General features: G+C 45.5%; 1 long non-coding RNA gene across 1 annotated transcript in view; it reads right to left on the bottom strand.

Annotated features, from left to right (window-relative positions):
• Positions 1–1,950: 1,950 nt before the first annotated feature.
• The window catches only part of LOC138249202 (uncharacterized), a 120,910-nt gene continuing 100,749 nt past the window's right edge, over positions 1,951–22,111 (bottom strand). Inside the window, exons 2-3 of the long non-coding RNA XR_011194778.1 lie at positions 5,755–5,852; positions 1,951–2,569 (exon numbers count right to left, since the gene is read on the bottom strand). This is a non-coding gene — a long non-coding RNA (uncharacterized lncRNA). The remainder of the gene's footprint in view (positions 2,570–5,754; positions 5,853–22,111) is intronic.

Raw genomic sequence — 22,111 nt, 5'->3', positions numbered from 1 at the left:
ATGCAATATTGTCTTGATAGTCTGAAGCCCCCTACAATGGAACTGGATGGATTTTTTCCAATACTCCTCAGACATTTCTTAACTTTTTTGATATATGACGTTTCAGACTACCTGACAATGATTGCACTATTCTCATTTCCTGGAAATTCTGTTTTTTTTTACATTTTCCAGGAAATGATCAAGGTTGGGGTGAGATTTTCCTATGGAATTGATTAATGAACTATGCCAACCCTCTATGACATTGTTTGTTTCTGCACTACCCTCTAACCAGGTTGAGTAACAGTTCCACAAGTCAATGGTAAACCTTGGCTTCCTCCTGTGACCCTATCTGCTTAGATGGCCAATCCAAAGGGCTGATTATGGGTTTGGAGGATGGAAAGACCCATTTGCCGAACTTCCAATGGGGAGTTTGCCACCTTACTTGTGACCTCCCTGCTGGCCCCATTATGACTTTCCCCATGGGCTGACAGGCAGAAACAGTAAGAAAGGTTCCTTAGAAAAGGAAACTCTGAGTTCAGGGGGGATGTTAATGTCACAGTAGGATTATGGTGTTATTCTTTCCGGATTACTTGCCTGTTTATGTCTTTTAAACATTCTCCTTGAATTAGGTATTGTTGGCATACTACTAGCAACATTCATGGGGATGTTTTGGGCTGCCTCCCTCCAAACTGAGGGACAGGCCTCATTGGAGATGGCTGCTAGTAGTTCTATTTTTTGGATGTTCTCCCTAACGTCTATCTCCATTGAAGAGGCAGAGGGGTTATGCTATATGGTCCTTTCAGCAGTGTTACCCAAGTAGCCACTCTGCCTTTGCAATGGGATGTAAAATACTCAACACACCTTCAATGACTCCTGGGCTTAGTTAATCTCTCCTTACAATAAGTGTTGCCACCATAGTTTGTTGCTTTAGTTACTTTCTGTTTCCATGTCTTGACTGAATATAGCTTGCTTGTTTTACATTATCCATGCTTCACTGATCTGTTTGAAAAAAGAGGAAAAAGGTATGAGTTCAATGCACTAAAAGTGTAATTTACTTTTGTTGAGGAAATTCAGTTTGCTAAGAGAAAAAATTGTATGTTTAATAACTGCACTCAGTTGAGGGAAGAAAATATGTATTAATCCTGTTGGAACAGAGAAAATTAAGGACCAGGTGTATCAAGATTCCAGTTAGCGATTCTCAGATTGCAATTTTTAAATAATCGCAATTTAAGAAATGCAAAAAGTGATGTATCACATTTGAAAATCACTAATAGCGATTTCTTAAAATTCGCAAACGCAATTTGCGAGATGCAAATACTGAATCGCAAAAAAATTGCGATTCTGTAATTGAAAATCGCAATTAGCGAAAAACGGCAAACCGGAACAGCCTGATGACATCACAACCAGGAAGTGAGTCAGCCCATGCTGTTTCCAGGAGCCACACCCACATGAGCAGGGAGAGAGACACAGCCCAGCACCAGGGAGTCAGCATTGTGAGTAAGCCAGGATCATACTGCAACATGGCCAATGTTGGAAATGGGAAGGAGAAGGGAGACAGGAAGCTCAAATACAGTGAGCCAGAATTGGAAGCACTCATTGAGGAGATTGTTATGAACCATGATAGACTATTTGGCAAAAACTCACTCCAAGTGCCTGAGAGTGAGAAGCAGAGACTCTGGTCTGACATCCAGACAAAAATATGCGCAGTGGGTGTTGCGCAGTGCTCTGTGGAGGAGATACATAAGCGGTGGTACGACTTGCAGTCCCATGCCAAAGAGAGGGTGGCCAGCAGGCTTATGGAGGCAAGGAGCACCGGAGGCAGACCATCAACCCAGGCACCGTCCACCCCTATGGAAGACCTGGTGGAGTCCACATTGCTTCCAGAAGCTGTCAGTGGTGTTGCTGACATTGACACCTCAGGGACACCCAGCACCAGCAAAGGTAAGGCCAGTAATTGTGTGTATCCCCACATGTGCATGTACAAATGCCCCTTAGGAAATAGAAAATAGCTTGATGCACAGTGAAAAGTAGTCCATGTCACATCTTACATACAAAACAACAGTGCCTTATGGGAGTGGTAGTACACAACCCTAAGGTGAATACACAACATAAATAGTAAGATAGTGGTCATCCACATAGAAAAACACCACAAACGACTCAGGGTGACACAATTTAATTGTACATTTAAAGCAACACTGCGGAAATCTGTGAAAAATGCTAGAACTGACATGCTGCACATTGTCCTTGCAGGTGACCCGGTCCCTGCTGCTGCAGGATCAGAAAAAGTGGGAGAAGCAGAAACACAGCCACAGTCTGACTCAAATACCAGTGAGTCCTACAGTGTTGCTCCAACTAGAGGAGGGCAAGGGTGTTACCACTGCCAGAGTATAACCTGGACTCAGATGAGATGCCAGAACACGAACCCACACCACCACCAGAGGCTAGTCACACAGGAAGACAGCAGTCCCAGCGCCAGCGCCAGTCAACTCCCCTCAGGAGGCGCCATGATGCAGGCAGACAGTGCACAGATGAAGGAGTGGGTCCATAAACCTTTGGCAGCCTTGAAGCTTCCATGCTGAAGGTGCAGCGCCTGCAATGCAAACAATTGAAGTCACTGCACAGACAGTTTGTGTCTCACAATAGCAATATGGGGTTACTACACAAGCAGTTGGAAACTCTGATTGAGGGACTGCAAACAGCTGCTGAAAACACCAAGGAGTTGACACAGGCCATTGGGGAACTCTGCACTGAGATACGGCAGGAGCGTGTCAGCCTGCGCAGGCGCCATCACCAATATTTGGGAAGGTTTGATAGCTTCTGTAGATCCGCCAATTGGCTCGCAAGTTCAACAGCCCTGATATCACGGCGTGCCATTGCCACAAAGGTGGAGATGGCACATTGCAGTCGGGACATTGCACAGGGATTGGTGCAAATAACCAATGCTAATGTACTGAATGCTATGCAAATTGGGTGTTGGGGACAGTGAGGTATCCTGTAGCCTCAGCAGTCTGATAGTCCCTGTGATTGATCTGAGGCGTTGCAGTGCCAGACACAGTTCTGCATGTAAACCTGCGACAAGAGTTGCAGCGAGGGCACTGAGCACTCAAGTGGAGTGCGTGGATGTAAGAAGTGATGTTGAGGGCAACAGGGGACTACCTAAGCATGTAGCAATACAGTTATGCTATGATGCTAATAGTGTGACACTGTTAATTGTTCATGTCTGCCCACTGTGAATAGCTATGTCCTATTGACACATTGGTTACTTGAAGTAAAGGTAATAAAGATGCTAACTACAGAAATAGATTTTATTTAAGTGGATTTATCATTACATACATCAGAAATGGTTGTGCGTGATGTCAGCACGTCTTTGCCTGCCCTCTGCTGCACTGGCCCTGTCTGCTGGTTGAAGGGGTGGTAAGGGATCATCATCCTCATCTGAGTCTGGCTCCGTGAGTTCCACTGGTATGCCCCTGGTGGTTGCTACGTTGTGCAAGATAGCACATGTGGCCACAATTTTGCATGTCGTCTCTGGGCTGTACTGTAGTGCACCTCCACTCTTATGGATGCACCTGAAGTGGCTCTTCGGCGGCCCAAAAGTGCACTCCACTATATTGCGGTTTGCCCTATGTGCAGCATTGTACCCCCTCTCTGCTGGAGTTGCAGGGCTCAGGTAGGGCGTCAGCATATGGGTGCGCACAGCGTAGGCACTGTCTCCTGAATGCACAGAGAGTAAAATGAGTACATGTGCTGTCTGACGTCACGCTTACATTAATGCATTATTCTAAACTATCAAATTACCTAGCAGATATCCTTCACCAAACTCCCCAGCTAGCAGTCTGGTGTGTATCCCGCTGTGGCGAAAGATGTAGGAGTCATGTGTGCTCCCTGGGTATCTGGCCATGAGATCGGTAATGATGTAGGAGGCATTGCATATCACCTGTATGTTCATAGAATGATTTATTTTACGGTTGCGATAGACATACTCGCTGGCCGAAGGTGGGCAGATTGCTACATGTGTCTCATCGATGGCACCTAGGACATGTGGGAACTGTGCTATCTGGTAGAAATTAATTTTAGTTTGTTGTAATGCGTGTGGGGTGTTGGGGAATTGTATGTACAGTTGTATTCTGCTCAGCATGGCATTGAGAAATGGTTGAAAAATCTAGAGAGGGCACTCTGTGATACCCCTCCAGCTGCTGCTATAACTCCTTGATAGCTCCCTGAGGCTAGTAGGTGCAGTGAGCATAATACCTGCACATGGGTGGGTATGCTATTGGTCCTGTGTGTTGTGCGCTGCAGCATGGGTTGTAGCTCAGCTATCAGGTCAAGTATCATGGCTGAGCTTAACCTGTACTTCTCATAAATTTCCTCCTCAGTATGGTCAAAAAGGGTGATGCACACTCTAAATATGCGCTCCTTTCTCCTCCTCCCTCTCCTCAAACCTACCCAGATCCTCATTCTCCTCGTCATGACATAGATTGCAACCATTGTGGAAGAGGAGTTGAGGCATTCTGGGCCTCTTTATATAGGTTGCACCTGGTTACCACCTGGTTTCAGTTCGTGGTAAATTGCATGTGCAAACGGCCATTTTGCGAATAATCGCAAATTGTGATTTTTTTGATGCATCGCATTGCGAATCCATTTTTGCGTGTCGCAATCTGCGTATCGCAAATAGCATCACGATTTATCAGATCGCTACCTGCGATTCGCTAAACTGTGTTGCAATTTGCGTTTCGCAAATTGCGATTCGGTAATTCATATCGCTATTTGTGATACGCTGCTTGCGACAGGCTAATTCAAGTCTCATTCGCAAAAAAATCTTTATTTTTGCGATTCCTTATTTTCGCATTTTCATACATCGGAAAAGGCATTTTTGCATTCGCAAACGGCCATTCGCACCGTTTGCGAATGCAAAAATGCTTGATACATCAGGCCCTAAGGGCCTTATTACAACTTTGGCAGTTGGACAAGTTGACTGCCAAAGCCGCAGGGAGGAGGCGGCCCTCCTATTACAAGGTTTCCACTTGGCTGACCAGCAGAAACATCGTATTATGATGTTTCCGCCAGTCAGCCTTGCGTAAACCGTGACACAGGTCATTGTCATTGCACAACAGCACCCTCGGAATGCACACTGCCTGCACAGCAGACAATGCACATTCCGAGGGTGCTGGCAAGGGGGCCCTGAACTGCCATGGGCATGGCAGTGCAGGGCCCCTCTGTGGCCCCCATCACTGGCTTTGTGTCAGCCTTTTCATGGCAGGAACCTTGCAATAAAAGGTCTGGCAGAAAGAGAACTTGTGATCAGCACGGCAGTGCTGAACTCACCCCCACCGTGGTTGACTACAACTCCAGCCACCGCCACCCCATTGGGATCCATGATCCTGTCGGTGGTGGTGGTCCTCTGGTGGTCTGACCACCAGGGTCGTAATCTGGCAACCGGACCACTAGGAGTGCAGTGGTCCAACCGCCACTGCGGATTTGGCAGTCCTCAGGCCGCCAAACTCATAATGAGGCTCTAGGTTTTTATTAGGGTTTTATTCTGTTGAAAGAAAGCTGGTAGGATTGGCGGTTTGTACTTTTGGAAAAAGGTATTGAGTTTTTTTCTGTGCCTGTGTGGTCTCAAACATTCTGAAGTGATTGTATAGGTTTTCTGGTGTGTTGAACTTCTTCTTTCTTAGAGATCTATTTAAGGTTAGAAAGAAAACTGGTAAAATATTATATTTGCTGCTTTTTTGCCTTATTGCTCTCTTAGTACTTTGTTAGAAGTTTACTTACTTTTGAAGTGCTGATTTTCCTCCAATATTGGTTGTTGATTTTCCAATGTTCCTGCTTTTTGGATATGGAAATTCTTCACTCTTTTGTTCTTTTAAGGTCTAAGTGAAAGAAAAAGAAGCAGTCAGGGGAGTTAGAATTGTAGTTTTGCCCCCAGTCACTGTCCAGCACCTTCCCTGAGGTAAGTACTTAGCAGAGTTAGGATAGTGATTTTGCCCCCAGTCACTGTCCATCACCTTCCCTGAGGTAAGTAGTCGGCGGAGTTAGAATAGTAATTTTGCCTCAATCACTGCCCAGCACCTTCCCTGAGGTAAGTACTTGGGGAGTTAGAATAGTAATTTTAGGTTCTAAATAAATTATAATTTTGCTATTATTTTTATTCAGAAACAAAGTTGACTTTTAACTTAAGAGCAGTAAATGTACCCAAACTGTGTTTTGAAGGTAACCTTGAATATATCTGTAAATTAAAAATATTTTGTATAAATATTTGTTCTGATTGTATCGGTCATATTTAAAAGGGTAATTAATGTTAAAGTTATACTTGTGTAGATAGATGGCAGTATTTGAAAATGGCTGTGCTGTACTCTCCTGCTCTCAGTTGTGCATGTGGTCATGACAGAACGCTGTGTACCACTGAATGCAAAATGGTGGATGCCTGCTTTTTTATGTTTTTAAGGAGTATTCAATAATTCACAATAAAATAAGCATTGAAAGGATTTTTCTGTAATTTAAATTGTTTGTGAAAAGTAACGCATTTTTTTGGACCTTCTAGATAGTACACGACAGCCATTTTGGTTGGGGCAAGAGTCATTACGTATGTTGAAGTGGAAGAAAAACAAATGTATACATGTTAAAACTCTTAACCGGCTCTATAAAACTTTTCTACTATGTTGAGGTGGGTGTTTTTGTTTTTATTTATTCTTGGAAAATGTTTTAAAAAAACGGTGATGGGTTGCCATATTTTGCGATCTGTTGCGTCGATTTATAGTGGTGTTTTAGAAACTTGCATAGTGTCACGTTGTTTTGGCTTGGTTTGCATGGCAGTATTCGGTTGTAAATCTTTGCGTATGGCTGTGATGCATTGCACATTTTTGTGATGTATTGTGTTGTGTTGTGTTGTGTTATGTTGCGTAGAGAAGCTCCACACAAAAATTGTTTTATTTATAGAAATGTTTTGATAATTCAATAAGTAACATCATAATTGTGTTGTTTCAGATACATATTTTTAATATTTTACTATGTATATGTATTACCATTTATTAGCATTTTCATATAGAAAAAAATAGCATAGTAAAGGTTTGTGTGGTAATATTATACATGGTAAAGGTATGCATGGTAATGGTAATTATAATGCACCCCTATGCTTGTTTGTGGCAAAGACATGGGCGGTAAAGGTATATGCATGTTGAAGACTGTGTGGTATAGGCATTCGTGGTAAAGGCATGTGTTGTTCCATTATACATACTCAGCAGAGCTACTGAGGTTCAAGTGGCTTTCATTTAAGTCAACAAACTTGAACATTTCTACTTTTAAGAATTCGAACTCTAAAAATGGGCAAGGGCAGCGATGGTGGGTGTACAATGGGGAAGGATTATTGCCAGGCAGAGTCAAGCACTCAAAGTGTTTCTCATGGAGAACTATTTGTATACCTGCTCTACTTTCAACATCTGTGAGTAGGTGTCAGGAATACGGCCATGCGCGGTCCAGGTCCTGCCTGAAACTTCGCTGCGCGGCTCTGAGGCGCTTTATGCACACCACTTGTCATTCCCTCTTGTTCCAAAGGTAGACATCAGCGCCGTCTGCCCTGTGGCAAAGCTCATGGAGCTGCAGGTCCAGGACATTGGTGGACAAGATGCACTTATCAGTGCTATTCCATGAAGGGACTACAATTCCCATGTTTTTAGAGGCAGCAGCCATCTTGGGGTGTGGCAGGCCTATAAAAGCCCAGCCACACCCAAGCACGTTGCTCACTATTTTGAACACTTCGATGCAGTCAGACCTCGTGGGGGTTCCTCTGAAGAAGAGCAGATTTCCTGCATGGCAGATGGACGGCAAATCGGAGTACCTTTGTTTCCATGGTGAATTCAGATACAAGTAGGTCGTACTCGTAGCGGTAAGGTCTCGCTGAGCCAAATCTTGAAGGGAGTTGTATTTCCAAAAGATAAAGCGCCCCTTAGCACAACGAGCAAAGCGTTTTCAGCTTTCAGAGTAAAACAGCCTTGGCGCGACAATTAAAGTGCTTCAGAGCACAGAAGTAAAGCGCCCCTTAGTACAACGAGCGAAGCGCTTCAGTCCACATGAGGAAAGCATCCTTGGCATGGTAATTACAGTGCTTCAGACCACATGAGTAAAGCGTCCTAGGCACGGTAATTAAAGTGCTTCAGTCCACATGAGGAAAGTGGCCTTGGCACGGTAATTATAGCGCTTCAGTCAACATGAGTAAAGCGTCCTTGGCACGGTAATTAAAGCGCTTCAGTCCACATGAGTAAAGCGCCCTTGGCACAACAATCAAAGCGCTTCAGTCCACATGAGTAAAGCGCCCTTGGCACAACAATCAAAGCGCTTCAGTCCACATGAGTAAAGCACCCTTGGCACAACAATCAAAGCGCTTCAGTCCACATGAGTAAAGCGCCCTTGGCACAACAATTAAAGCACTTCAGTCCACATGAGTAAAGCATCCTTGGCACAACAATCAAAGCGCTTCAGTCCCCATGAGTAAAGCGCCCTTGGAACAACAGTTAAAGCGCTTCAGTCCACATGAGTAAAGCGCCCTTGGCACAGTAATCAAAGCACTTCAGTGCACATGAGGAAAGCACTCTTGGCACAGCAATCAAAGCGCTTCAATCCACATGCATAAAAAGCCCTTGGCACAACAATCAAAGTAATCCAGGCCACACGAGTAAGGCGCCCCTTAGCATAACGAGCGTAGCGTAGCGTGTCAGATGAAACAAATGAAAGCGCTATTTGGCATAAGGAACAAAGCGCTTCAAGTTCAATGAGTAAAAACTTTCCGGCCTTTATAGTTGTGAATGTGAAAGTATTTTTGGAGATAAGCAAACCATAGTTTTCATTGTTTTTTTGGAAAGCATAATATGTGAAAAGCATATTTAATTATTTGAGATTTTCTAGGTCATGATCAAAGGTTTATGTTATGAATGCATAGATGTTACAGTATTGATATTCAGAGTATGATCATAGTCCAAAGCTCTTGCCATCTCTTGGTTCTGAGGTTGTAGTTTGTTCTTGTTCCAGGATTCAAAGAAGGGGCTTTGCCCTCAGTTCAAAAGGGGTCTCCATCTGATATCACGGAGACGCATTTAGTCAAGAGTCTATTGATGAGTTATACCGCTATGAATGATTAAGTGCATATTTGTTCTAAACTTTTCTTTTCAGATCTCTCTCCCTGCTGTTCCCTACCCTAATTCCTTTCCCCCCCGACTGGCTTCATCATAACTCTGTGTTATAATAGCTTTCTGAGTTGGTGACGCCGGGAGGTGGGCCTTTTGTTCAGCAACGTGTAGATCCAGAGGAAAGGACACTGTGATAGTAGGACTGCTATACTTTTCATGTGAGCTTGTGTATGGGGTAACGATTTATTGCCGATGCTGAAGAACGAGTGATTAACACAACAATAATTTTTATGTGCACCACCCCAGCCTCTGGGGCTACCACACTATGAATGGATTCCTATTAATTAGACCAATTAAATAATTACATATTTTTCATTGGTGATGTATAAATATTTATTTGTTTCATGGAGATGCCAGAGACTCCTCATCACCTCTACTTTCTCTGTATCTTACTTCTGGCACCGTATACTTGAATGTCTGTTCACCCAGCGAGCTCTGCCGCAAAGGTCTTCTTTCTACTACTGCTAACTGACTTTGACAGAATTTCAGTGCTGGGCACTCCATTGGTCGAGCAAATTTGCCAAAAGTCTGCCTTGTTCAGCCTGCATTGTCATGTTTTATCTCCTAACCAACACTTCATTTAGGCCCGTCTCAGTTTTACTCATCATTGAACAATTAATCATTATTATTGTAAAACACCATCTACAAGTTTGGTCATGCTGCATTCCACAGTTTGTATGTTTTCTCATGTTGCCTCTCTTTGTTCACACAATGCAATTAGGGCCTGTTTACGAGTTTGGCAGTCTGAGACCACCAAACTCACAGTGGTGATCAGACCACTGTACTCCTGGTGGTCTGACTGCCAGATAACGATCCTGGTGGTCGGACTGCCAGGAAACCGCTGCCACTGCCAGGATCAGGGATCCAACGGGTTGGGGGTGGTTAAACTCATGGTGAGCCATGGCAGCCCTGAGTTTGGCACCGCTGTGCTGATCATGACTTTGCTTTCCACCAGCTTGTCATGGCTGGCAGAAAGGCAGTACCGGGGGCTACAGGGAGGCCCCTGTACTGCCCAGGACAATGTTGTGGTCAGTGCAGGGGCCCTGCTGCCAGCACCGTCGGAATGCGCACTGTCTGCTACGGCACCCTGAGGCAGCCGAGGCCAATACTGCCACACTGTTTGCACTGTGCTGACAGGCTAAATCGATCAGCCCAGAGGAAACATCGTAATACGACGTGTGGAGGCTGCCGGCTTGACGGCAGCCTCCTCCAGAGGGCTTTGGCGGTCCGACAGTCGGACTGCCAAAGTCGTAAACAGGTCCTTAGTCTTATCTAATGAAGGCTTTGCAATCCCCCTGAAAATTATTAGTCAGTCCATGAAAACTATGGCCCCCATAATGAAAAGTGTTGGTATTCTCCATAAAATATATACAGGCCATACTGTGAAGTGATGCTAATTCTTTCAACAGAAGCATTCTTTGAGGGTCCTAAACTTTACATCATTGCATCTGCCATGTAGGTTGTGGCCATATCAGAATGAGAGAAAAAAATTGTAAACTAACATGCATAGTTTTTATTTCTCAGGGCACCTATGTTCCATGCTCAGTTAGAAAAGTGGGGTCTAGAATCAAGATCTGAAGCTCTCATCTGAGTGGGGTATGCCAGCTTTGTAAAACCAATGGGAGTCCCTGCATCACAATTACAGTGTAACTGAGAGTGCTGATCCCAAACAGGTCCTGTGCTTTCATAATGTACATGTAATACATTTGTGGCAGGATGGTGTCCACTGGTATAACTGTAGAAATTTCTGCCATATTGCGGGTTTTCGTGGTATAATGTTGCCCATTCCTATTGCTGTTTTAATTCTGATCCTGACATATTAGTAATAATTCTTGGCAAATTGTTAGCATCCAGTGAATGATGATGGCTGGCCTTGGTATAATGCTAGCACTGGAATTACTTTGGTTATTCTGGCTTTTTATAGCCATTATGAGATGATAATGCCCTCTCTTTGTGTACTTCTAGCACTGGCATAAATGTGGTAAGTTCTGGTTTACTGTTAGTTTCCTATGGTGTGAAGGTACCCACCCAAAGAGTAAAGCTGGATGTGGCATAATGCTACTTCTTGAGAAATTGCAGTCAGTTCTATAGTCATATAATGGCATGCAAGGCAGACTCTATCCATTTGTGACAGTAGTGCTGTGAGCACTTAATGAAAATTGATGTTTGGAAACCAAACATCCATTTGACAAAAATGAAAATGAAACCAAACTGCTGTTTCAGGGCAAAAAATAAATTATTTCATGAAAATATTTTGCTTGGGACAGTTTTTAGTTTCCAAAAGGAAAATAAATTGTATTTGATAACAAAAATAAAATGCACACTTTCACAAACTAACAAGCAAATGTATGGGGGCATAGGACGAGATGTTCAAAGCATTGTAACAGTCACAAATGCTCTAATTTGGTGTTTGCAACCGTTAAAATGCTTTTTATTGTGTGCTAATCCCATTTTGTGAACCAGAAAAGTTTTTCTGTCTCCTAAAATTTGATTCCAAATGGATACTGGATCGGTATCTGGAAGGGGTTATTGAATCTGTGACTTTTAAAGAGCAAATCAGTATGCTATGTATCAATGTTTTCCAACCAAAATTCATTCACAGAACATTGATATTTTTACCAACACCCAAAAGGAGGTGGTAATGCAATTGCGTTACCTCCTATGTGAATGGAGAATAGAAAAAGGCTGATGAAAAGTAGGCAATGGAGTAGTGGACCACCACCAACTCTTAATCAAATAAAAAGTAAGATTTCTTTCAAAATGCAGCAATGCTCCTTTAAAGAATATGGGCTGCATTTAAGAGCAAAAAGTTTGCTTTATTAAAAAGCAGTCACAGACATGGTAGTCTGTTTATCCCAGCAGGCCACCATCAATGTGATTTCCTCCAATCACAGTGAGTCGAAATTTGTGTCCTACCTTGTTAGATCTGTCAGCCTTAGGGTGGTCTTCCTCCAGATTTTTTTGCCTCTTCTTTTGCTGAATGTATTCTTGTTGATCTTAGGACTCTGGGCACTTTACCACTGCTAACCAGTGCTAGAGTGCTCGTGCTCTCTACCTAAAATATGTTAGGTGGCTTATGCCCAATTACATATTTAATGTACTTGTAAGTCCCTAGTAAAGGGGTACTACATGTACCCAGGACATGTAAATGAAATGCTACTAGTGGGCCTGTAGCACTGCTTGTACCATCTACAAAATTAGCTCTTTAGGCATGTCTCAAGCCTGCCATTGCATAGCCTGTGTGTGCAGTTTTAAACTGCCAATTCGACCAGGCAGTGTAAATCTTTCGCCAGGCTTAAACGTTCCTTTTTAAAACATATATGTGACCCCTAAAGTAGACTTTAGACAATCCAGGGGGCAGGGTGCAACATATTTAAAAAGTTGGATATGTACTTTTACATGTCCTGGTAGTGAGAAACTCTGACATTTCTTTTTCACTACTGCAAGGCCTGTCTCTCCCCTAGAATAACATTGGTTTTGCCATATTACATTTTATAAGAGTAATTTCCAAATCAGAAGAGATTGTCAGCCCATGTTTGGTGTCTTTGGAATTGGGGTGAAAAGCCTTATTTAGTAGTGAAGTCGGGTTCTGATCACAATTTTAAACATGCCACTTTTCATTTTTCTTCCCTTAGCTCTTTCTTGCCTACAGCCTGGCTTGGGTCACATGACTGGGTGTAACTGACAGTTAGACTTTGTGAATTCCTGTCAGACAGTTACACAATAGAGGGATTAGGTGTGCTTGAGTGGGTCACCTGTTGGCAGAATAAGGGGGGAGTGGAGTTGAGCATAGACCCACTTACTCAATAAAAAAGGGAGCATTAAGAGGAGAGAAACCAAACCTAGGCTCGTCCTCCTACAAGTGTAAACTGCATATCAAAAAATAGCCTGTCTGTATTTAGCGAACTAACCCTCTACACTACAAAGAAAACCCTTGGTTTTCTTATATAACCCTCACCCACTACGATTTCCCCTTGTGGCATGCTTCCTCATTGGATCCATCCCATTCCAGTATTGAACAGGCTATGCTGTGACCTGTGAGATATGTGGGAGCACTAATCAAGGTGTTCTACTGATGAAAGATAAGACTTGAGGGGGGTCTTGTGTGGATAGTGATAGTTAAAAATACCTGCCAAGTAATTCCAACCTCCCGGCAGTATGATTAAAAAGGGGCTAAAGGAAAGTATAGGGGTTAATGTACCTGCCTTTTTAATGTTTGGTCAAAATGTTTCAAGCCACCCCTCAGCTTTACGTCAGGATCATAGTTCTGACTCCCTTGTACCACTCCTTTCGAAGTGACATATAGCTGAACACCCTCTGCATGCTAAGGATATCAAAATGTATACTGCACTTACTTGGTGTAGGAAGGTAGCCTCTTTCTAGCCTTGTTACCCCCACTGTTGGCCTGTTTGTGAGTATATGCCAGGGTGTTTTTACTGTCTCACTGGGATCCTGCTAGCCAGGGCCCAGTGCTCATAGTGAAAACCCTATGTTGTCAGTGTGTTTGATATGTGTCACTGGGATCTTGCTAGCCAGCACCCCAGTGCTCATAAGTTTGTGGACTATATGTGTTCCCTGTGTGATGTCTAACTGTATCACTGAGGCTCTGCTAACCAGAACCTCAATGTTTATGCTCCCTCTGCTTTTAAAATTGGCATTGCAGGCTAGTGACTAATTTTACCAATTCTCATTGGCACACTGGAACACCCTTATAATTCCCTTGTATATGGTACCTAGGTACCCAGGGTATTGGGGTTCCAGGAGATCTCTATGGGCTGCAGCATTTCTTTTGCCACCCATAGGGAGCTCAGACAATTCTGACACAGGACTGCCACTGCAGCCTGAGTGAAATAACATCCACGTTATTTCACAGCCATTTTTCACTGCACATAAGTAACTTATAAGTCACCTATATGTCTAACCCTCACTTGGTGAAGGTTAGGTGCAAAGTTACTTAGTGTGTGCGCACCCTGGCACTAGCCAAGGTGCCCCCATATTGTTCAGGACAAATTCCCCGAACTTTGTGAGTGCGGGGACACTATTACACACGTGCACTACATATAGATCACTACCCATATGTAGCGTCACAATGGTAACTCCGAACATGGGCATGTAACATGTCTAGGATCATGGAATTGTCACCCCAATACCAATCTGGTATTGGGGTGACAATTCCATGCATCCTCAGGTCTCTAGCACAGAACCCGGGTACTGCCAAACTACCTTTCCGGGGTCTCCACTGCAGCTGCTACTGCTCCCAACCCCTTAGACAGGTTTCTGCCCCCCCAGGGGCTTGGGCAGCCCAGTCCCAGGAAGGCAGAACAAAGGATTTCCTCTGAGAGAGAGTGTACACCCTCTCCCTTTGGAAATATGTGTGAAGGGCTGGGGAGGAGTAGCCTCCCCGAGCCTCTGGAAATGCTTTGATGGGCACAGATGGTGCCCATCTCTGCATAAGCCAGTCTACACCGGTTCAGGGATCCCCCAGCCCTGCTCTGGTGCGAAACTGGACAAAGGAAAGGGGAGTGACCACTCCCCTGACCAGCACCTCCTAGGGGAGGTGCCCAGAGCTCCTCCATTGTGTCCCAGACCTCTGCCATCTTGGATTCAGAGGTGCTGGGGCACAATGGACAGCTCTGAGTGGCCAGTGCCAGCAGGTGACATCAGAGACCCCTCCTGATAGGTGCTTACCTCTTTCAGTAGCCAAGCCTCCTTTCTCAGGAGCCAAACCTCCTTTTTGGGCTATTTAGGGTCTCTCCTCTGGGCTATTCCTCAGATAACGAATTCAAGAGCTCACCAGAGTTCATCTGCACTTCCCTCTTCGACTTCTGCCAAGGATCGACCGCTGACTGCTCCAGGACGCCTGCAAAACCGTAACAAAGTAGCAAGACGACTACCAGCAACATTGTAGCGCCTCATCATGCTGACTTTCTTGACTGTTTCCTGGTGGTGCATGCTCTGAGGGCTGTCTGCCTTCCCCCTGCACTGGAAGCCAAGAAGAAATCTCCTGTGGGTCGACGGAATCTTCCCCCTGCCATGCAGGCACCAAACTTCTGCATCACTGGTCCTCTGGGTCCCCTCTCATCCTGACGAGCGTGGTCCCTGGAACACAGGAGCTGGGTCCAAGTGTCTCCCACAGTCCAGTGGCCCTTCTGTCTAAATTTGGTGGAGGTAAGTCCTTGCCTCCCCACGCCAGGCAGTAATCCTGTGTACTGCGTGATCTGCAGCTTCTCCGGCTTCTGTGCACTTTTCCAAGGATTCCTTTGTGCACGGCCTAGCCTGGGTCCCCAGCACTCTGTCCTGCATTGCCCAACTCGCTGAGTTGGACTCCGACGTCGTGGGACCTTCCTTTGTGACTCTGAGTTGACCGCTGTCCTCAGATCTTCTAAGTGCCTGTTCCGGTACTTCTGCGGGTGCTGCCTGCTTTTGCCAGGGCTCTTTGAGTTGCTGAGCGCCCCCTCTGTCTCCTCCTCCAAGGGGCAACATTCTGGTCCTTTCTGGTCCCCAGCAGCACCCAAAATCCTCAACCGCAACTCTTGCATCAAGCAAGGCTTGTTTGTGGTATTTCTGTGTGGGAACACTTCAGCATCCTCCAGCTTGCCGTGTGACATCTTCTGACCAAAGGAGAAGTTCCTGGCACCTTTCGTTGTTGCAGAATCTTTGGCTTCTTCCACCAGGAGGCATTTTTTTTTTCACATTCATCCGGGGTTTAGTGGACTCCTGCCCCCCCTGGACACTTGCGTGACTCTTGGACTTGGTCCCCTTCCTTTACAGGTCCTCAGGTCCAGGAATCCATCTTCAGTATTTTGCTGGTGGTTGTGGTTCTTGCAGAATCCCCTAGCTCGACTATACTGTCTTTCTGGGGTAGTAGGGTAATTTTACTCCTACATTTCAGGGTCTTGGGGTGGGGTATCTTGGACACCCTTACTGTTTCCTCACAGTCCCAGCAACCCTCAACAACCTCCCATAGGTCTGGGTCCATTCATGGTTCGCATTCCACTTTTGGAGTATATGGTTTGTGTTGCCCTTCGACCTATGTCTACCTATTGTATCCTATTGTGATTCTACATTGTTTGCTCTACTTTTCTTACTGTTACTTACCTGTTTTGGGTTTGTGTACATATAATTTGTGTATATTACTTACCTCCTACGTGAGGGTATCCTCTGAGATATTTTTGGCATATTGTCACTAAAATAAAGTACCTTTATTTTTAGTAACTCTGAGTATTGTGTTTTCTGATGATATTGTGCTATATGATATAAGTGGTATAGTAGGAGCTTTGCATGTCTCCTAGTTCAGCCTAAGCTGCTTTGCCATAGCTACCTCTATCAGCCTAAGCTGCTAGAAACACCTCTATTCTACTAATAAGGGATAACTGGACCTGGCACAAGGTGCAAGTACCATAAGGTACCCACTATAAGCCAGGCCAGCCTCCTACATTGGTGGTGCAGCGGTGGGACAAGTACTTGTAACTGCTTTACCACTTTGTCATTTGGTGCTTTTCATAAGAAAAACATATACCAAATATTTCAATATATGTACATTGAACCAAAACAGTTTACTTTTCTGCTCTAAAACGTTTTACTAAGTTTCTGAAAAGTTCTGAAAAGTTTTAAAAGTTTTCCATAAGTTTGAAAATGTTTTTTCTCTGTGCTTTCTAAAGTTCTAAAACTTTTTCTCTCACTGTCCTTAAACCTTTTCTATCATGTCTTCAGTAGAGCTCACTCCCAAAGTTGTTCAGGCAGCTTATGAGAGTTTAAACTACAAAAGCTTGAGGGGTCTCTGCTTAGAAAGAGGTTTAAGCGTAGGTAAGAATCCTACAAAAGAGATTCTCTTCAACCTGCTCTTAGAAAGTGACCAGAACCAGTCTGGCCCATCTCAGGAGAAAGAGGTAGGAGGGGAGGCTTCCCAGTCAGACTCAGAGGAGTTCCCTGAAGATGCTGGGGAGGGTTCTTACAAAGACCTGCCAACTAGCAGGCCACCTAGTGACACTGGTAGTGTTAGAGGGTCACACATTAGTAGGGCATCTTTCACTCCTAGAGGCCAGGTTACTAGGGTCCAGCCAGTTAGGGACATGTCTCTCTTTGCCAATTCCCACATTTCCTCTGTGTCCAAACATTCCCAAGTCTCCCATCCTGAGGATAACTTATTGAAAAGGGAACTCAGAAAGCTGAGGTTGGAAAATACCAGACTGAAGCTTAAACAGCAGCAGCTGGCCTTAGACAGGGAATCCCTTTATATAGAGAGGGAAAGACAGAGAATGGGGTTAGTTCCCCATGGTGGCAGCAGCAGTGTTTCATATAGTAATCCTGTTAGAGAGCAAGATTCCAGAAACCTGCATAAGATAGTCCACCCTTACAAGGAGGGGGATGACATTAACAAGTGGTTTGTTGCACTTGAGAGGGCCTGTATGGTACAGTTGGTCCCTCAAAGGCAGTGGGCTGCTATCTTGTGGCTATCTTTCACTGGAAAGGGTAGGGATAGGCTCCTTGCTGTCAGAGAAAGTGATGCCAATAACTACAACGTTTTGAAGGATGCACTCTTGGATGGATTTGGCTTAACCACTGCACAATACAGGATTAAGTTCAGAGACACCAGAAAAGAGTCCTCTCAAGACGGGACAGATTTTGACTGTTCAGTGAAAGCCTGTATAATCTGATGCTGAGAGAGCATATTCTTAACAATTGTGTGTCTGATTTGTTGCACCAGTACTTGTAGACTCAGATCTGACCTCTCCCCAAGAATTGGGAAAGAAGGCAGACAAATGGGTCAGAACAAGAGTGAACAGAAACGTTCAAACAGGAGATGACAAGGATGGCAAGAAGAAAGATGGTGAGAAATCTCAGGATAAGCATGGGGATAAGGGTAAAACTAAAGATCCTTCTTCAAATCCTAAACACTCTTCAGGGGGTGGGGATAAATTAACTTCTTCCTCTTCTTCACCACCCGCACACATTAAAAAGCCTTGGTGCTATGTGTGTAAAAATAAAGGCCGGGGGATAAGTCCTGCCCAGGTAAACCCCCTGAGCCTACCACCACTAATGCATCAAACTCTAGTGTCCCTAGCAGTAGTGGTAATAGTGGTGGGACTGCTGGCAACAGTCAAAATAAGGGTGTAGTTGGGTTCACTTTTGGGTCCATCATAGAAACTGGGGTAGTCAGTTTCTATCACACCTGGTGGCATTGGCCTTGCCACACTGGCTGCTTGTCCCCTTACAATGGATAAGTACAGGCAGACAGTTTCAATAAATGGTGTTGAGGCCAGGCCTACAGGGACACAGGTGCCAGTATCACTTTGGTGACTGAAAACCTAGTGTCTCCTGCACAACACATCATTGGACAACAGTACAAGATTATTGATGTCCATAACTCCAGTAAGTTCCTTCCCTTAGCTATAATTCAGTTTAGTTGGGGTGGAGTTACTGGCCCTAAGCAGGCGGTAGTATCACCTAGTTTACCTGTAGACTGTCTCTTAGGTAATGACCTAGAGGCCTCAGGTTGGGCTGAGGTAGAGTTTAATACCCATGCATCCATGCTGGGTATCCCTGAGGAATTGCTTCCTCTCATTTCAGCTGAAATGAAAAAGCAAAGGAGAGAAAAAGGCCTGAAAACTCAGGATCCTTCTCCAACAATAGGTAAAAAGGGCATCAAAGTATTCCCTACCCACCCTGCCATTCAGGATACCATTCCTGTGGTGGGAGAAACCTCTCCTGGGGTGGCACCTGTACCAAGGGAACCATCAGCTAGCACAGCTGAACTCCCTGAGGTAGAAGTTCCTCTCTGTGGGATAACTAATATTGGTGAGAAAAAGTACACAATTTTAGTTAACATGGAGCATCCCTCCAACCCCCAAAGAGAAACTTTAGTGCAGCAACCCTGCACTGCCTCACAACACTTAGGACAGCAGCCCTGCCCTAGTGTGGATCTCATAGGACAGCATCCCTGCCCTGCTCCAACTCAAGAGAAACAGCATCCCTGTTCTCTCTTACAGCCATATGGACAAAGTGTTTGCCCAGCTATGGCTTTACTGAGACAGCATCCCTGTATGGCATTCTCATCATTTGATATAGGTCCAGTGGACAATTCCCGCTGCTCTAAACTTAAACATACTAATAGGAACTCTGAGAATATAACTTCACATTGTTGGCTAGCTAAGAAACTTCAAACAGGGTGGTTCACATCCCCACAGGGAAGTCACCATATAGTGGATGATAAAGGGAGTAACCAATCTATTACAGAGCTACTCTCTACTTATCACCACTTGGACAATAAGGACTCAACTGGCCAAGGTTAGCCTTACTGTCCTTCGTTTGGGGGGGTTGTGTAGGAAGGTAGCCTCTTTCTAGCCTTGTTACCCCCACTTTTGGCCTGTTTGTGAGTATATGTCAGGGTGTTTTTACTGTCTCACTGGGATCCTGCTAGCCAGGGCCCAGTGCTCATAGTGAAAACCCTATGTTGTCAGTGTGTTTGATATGTGTCACTGGGATCATGCTAGCCAGGACCCCAGTGCTCATAAGTTTGTGGACTATATGTGTTCCCTGTGTGGTGTCTAACTGTATCACTGAGGCTCTGCTAACCAGAACCTCAGTGTTTATGCTCTCTCTGCTTTTTAAAATTGTCACTGCAGGCTAGTGACTAATTTTACCAATTCTCATTGGCACACTGTAACACCCTTATAATTCCCTTGAATATGGTACCTAGGTACCCAGGGTATTGGGGTTCCAGGAGATCGCTATGGGCTGCAGCATTTCTTTTGCCACCCATAGGGAGCCCAGACAATTCTTACACAGGACTGTCACTGCAGCCTGAGTGAAATAACGTCTACGTTATTTCACAGCCATTTTTCACTGCACAGAAGTAACTTATAAGTCACCTATATGTCTAACCCTCACTTGGTGAAGGTTAGGTGCAAAGTTACTTAGGCCCTCATTCCAACCCTGGCGGTCATGGACCGCCAGGGTGGAGGGACACGGAAGCACCGCCAACAGGCTGGCGGTGCTTCCAGGGCCATTCTGACAGCGGCGGTAAAGCCGCGGTCAGAAAAGGGGATCCGGCGGTTTCCCGCCGGATTTCCCCTGGCCCGGAGAATCCTCCATGGCGGAGAATCCTCCTTCATTGTTGCAGGGTCTTTCCCACTGGGCCGGCGGGCGCCCTTTTGGCGGTCGCCCGCCGGCCCAGCGGGAGAGTCGAAATGACCCCCGCGGTCTTTTGACCGCGGAGCGGTCTTTCGACGGGGTTACTTTGGCGGGCGGCGGAAAATGACCCCCTTAGTGTGTGGGCACCCTGGCACTAGCCAAGGTGCCCCCACATAGTTCAGGGCAAATTCCCCGAACTTTGTGAGTGCGGGGACACCATTACACGCGTGCACTACATATAGGTCACTACCTATATGTAGCGTCACAATGGTAACTCCAAACAGGGCCATGTAACATGTCTAGGATCATCGAATTGTCCCCCCAATACCATTCTGGTATTGGGGGGACAATTTCATGTATCCCCGGGTCTCTGGCACAGAACCCGGGAACTGCCAAACTGCCTTTCCGGAGTCTCCACTGCAGCTGCTGCTGCCAACCCCTCAGACAGGTTTCTGCCCCCCTGGGGCCTGGGCAGCCCAGTCCCAGGAAGGCAGAACAAAGGATTTCCTCTGAGAGAGGGCGTTACACCCTCTCCCTTTGGAAATAGGTGTGAAGGGCTGGGGAGGAGTAGCCTCCCCGAGCCTCTGGAAATGCTTTGATGGGCACAGATGGTGCCCATCTCTGCATAAGCCAGTCTGCACCGGTTCAGGGATCCCCCAGCCCTGCTCTGGCGCAAAACTGAACAAAGGAAAGGGGAGTGACCACTCCCCTGACCAGCACTTCCCAGGGGAGGTGCCCAGAGCTCAGCCTAAGCTGCTTTGCCATAGCTACCTCTATCAGCCTAAGCTACTAGAAACACCTCAATTCTACTAATAAGGGATAACTGGACTTGGCACAAGGTGTAAGTACCATAAGGTACCCACTATAAGCCAGGCCAGCCTCCTACACTTGGTATTATTCTTTAATAATAAACATAGTGCAACATTCTTGCATGATGTGGTGAGGGAGGCTTGTAGTCACACTAACTCCAAAGTGTCACCTCGGTTCAATGACCTATATGCTCCTGTCATGGGCCCACTTGCACTGACTAACCTGTGCTCTGTCTTCACCCAAAGGGCCTGATGAACCTGTATTGTCACTTCAGCCAGGTTGGAGACAGGGCAAGGGAGACAGGAAATTCCATGGACTTGAAAGTCAATGTCTAGAAGCTTATTCCACCTTCCAGAACCAAAGCACCACTGTGTAAAATAGAGATCTCAGATACCAACTTGGAACTGATGATACTCTGCCATGAAGCAGGCCTGCTGTGCTGCTAAAAGGACTACAACACTGCTGGAGTGCTGTTTCAAGGGAACTGATGCTCTGCTGACCTGCTGTCTGTTGTCCTCTTGCCTGGGGAAAGATAACTATACCTGCAACTTCATCTTGAACCCAGGACCCCAGAGTATCTCAAAGGGCTTGTCTCCTGGCCTCCTGAGCTGACCCGTAGGAGCACAAACAGTTCCCCAACTAGTTCCTGGACCCATCTGCTGTGAGTTCCTGACCCCCAAGTGGTTCCCCTTCAGGTCCTGGATCCTACCTGTGTGGCTCATGGGCTCTTTCAATCAAGCGTTTGGGCTTTTTTCATGACCACAAACGGGTCAGTTCTCACCAGAACCGCAACACTCACACGGAAGTTCAGCACAAGCTGCTACAAGCCTGTCTTTTCACACAGCAAACATTGATCACCTGTGGAGTATAACCACCATAAAGCTCCATCCTGCTCTTCGTGCCCATCTGACCGCCAGCTGTGACGGGAACAAACAGGACTCTTGACAAAAAACTTGCAAAGATAAACCTTCAGTGGGACTAAATTGGGACTATATCCGACCTGCACT

Source organism: Pleurodeles waltl, chromosome 8 (genome assembly GCF_031143425.1).
Source record: "Pleurodeles waltl isolate 20211129_DDA chromosome 8, aPleWal1.hap1.20221129, whole genome shotgun sequence".
In the NCBI taxonomy this organism is placed as follows: Eukaryota; Metazoa; Chordata; class Amphibia; order Caudata; family Salamandridae; genus Pleurodeles; species Pleurodeles waltl.
The sequence above is the reverse complement of the archived record's forward strand: the minus strand, read 5'-3'. Positions and strand labels throughout refer to the sequence as shown.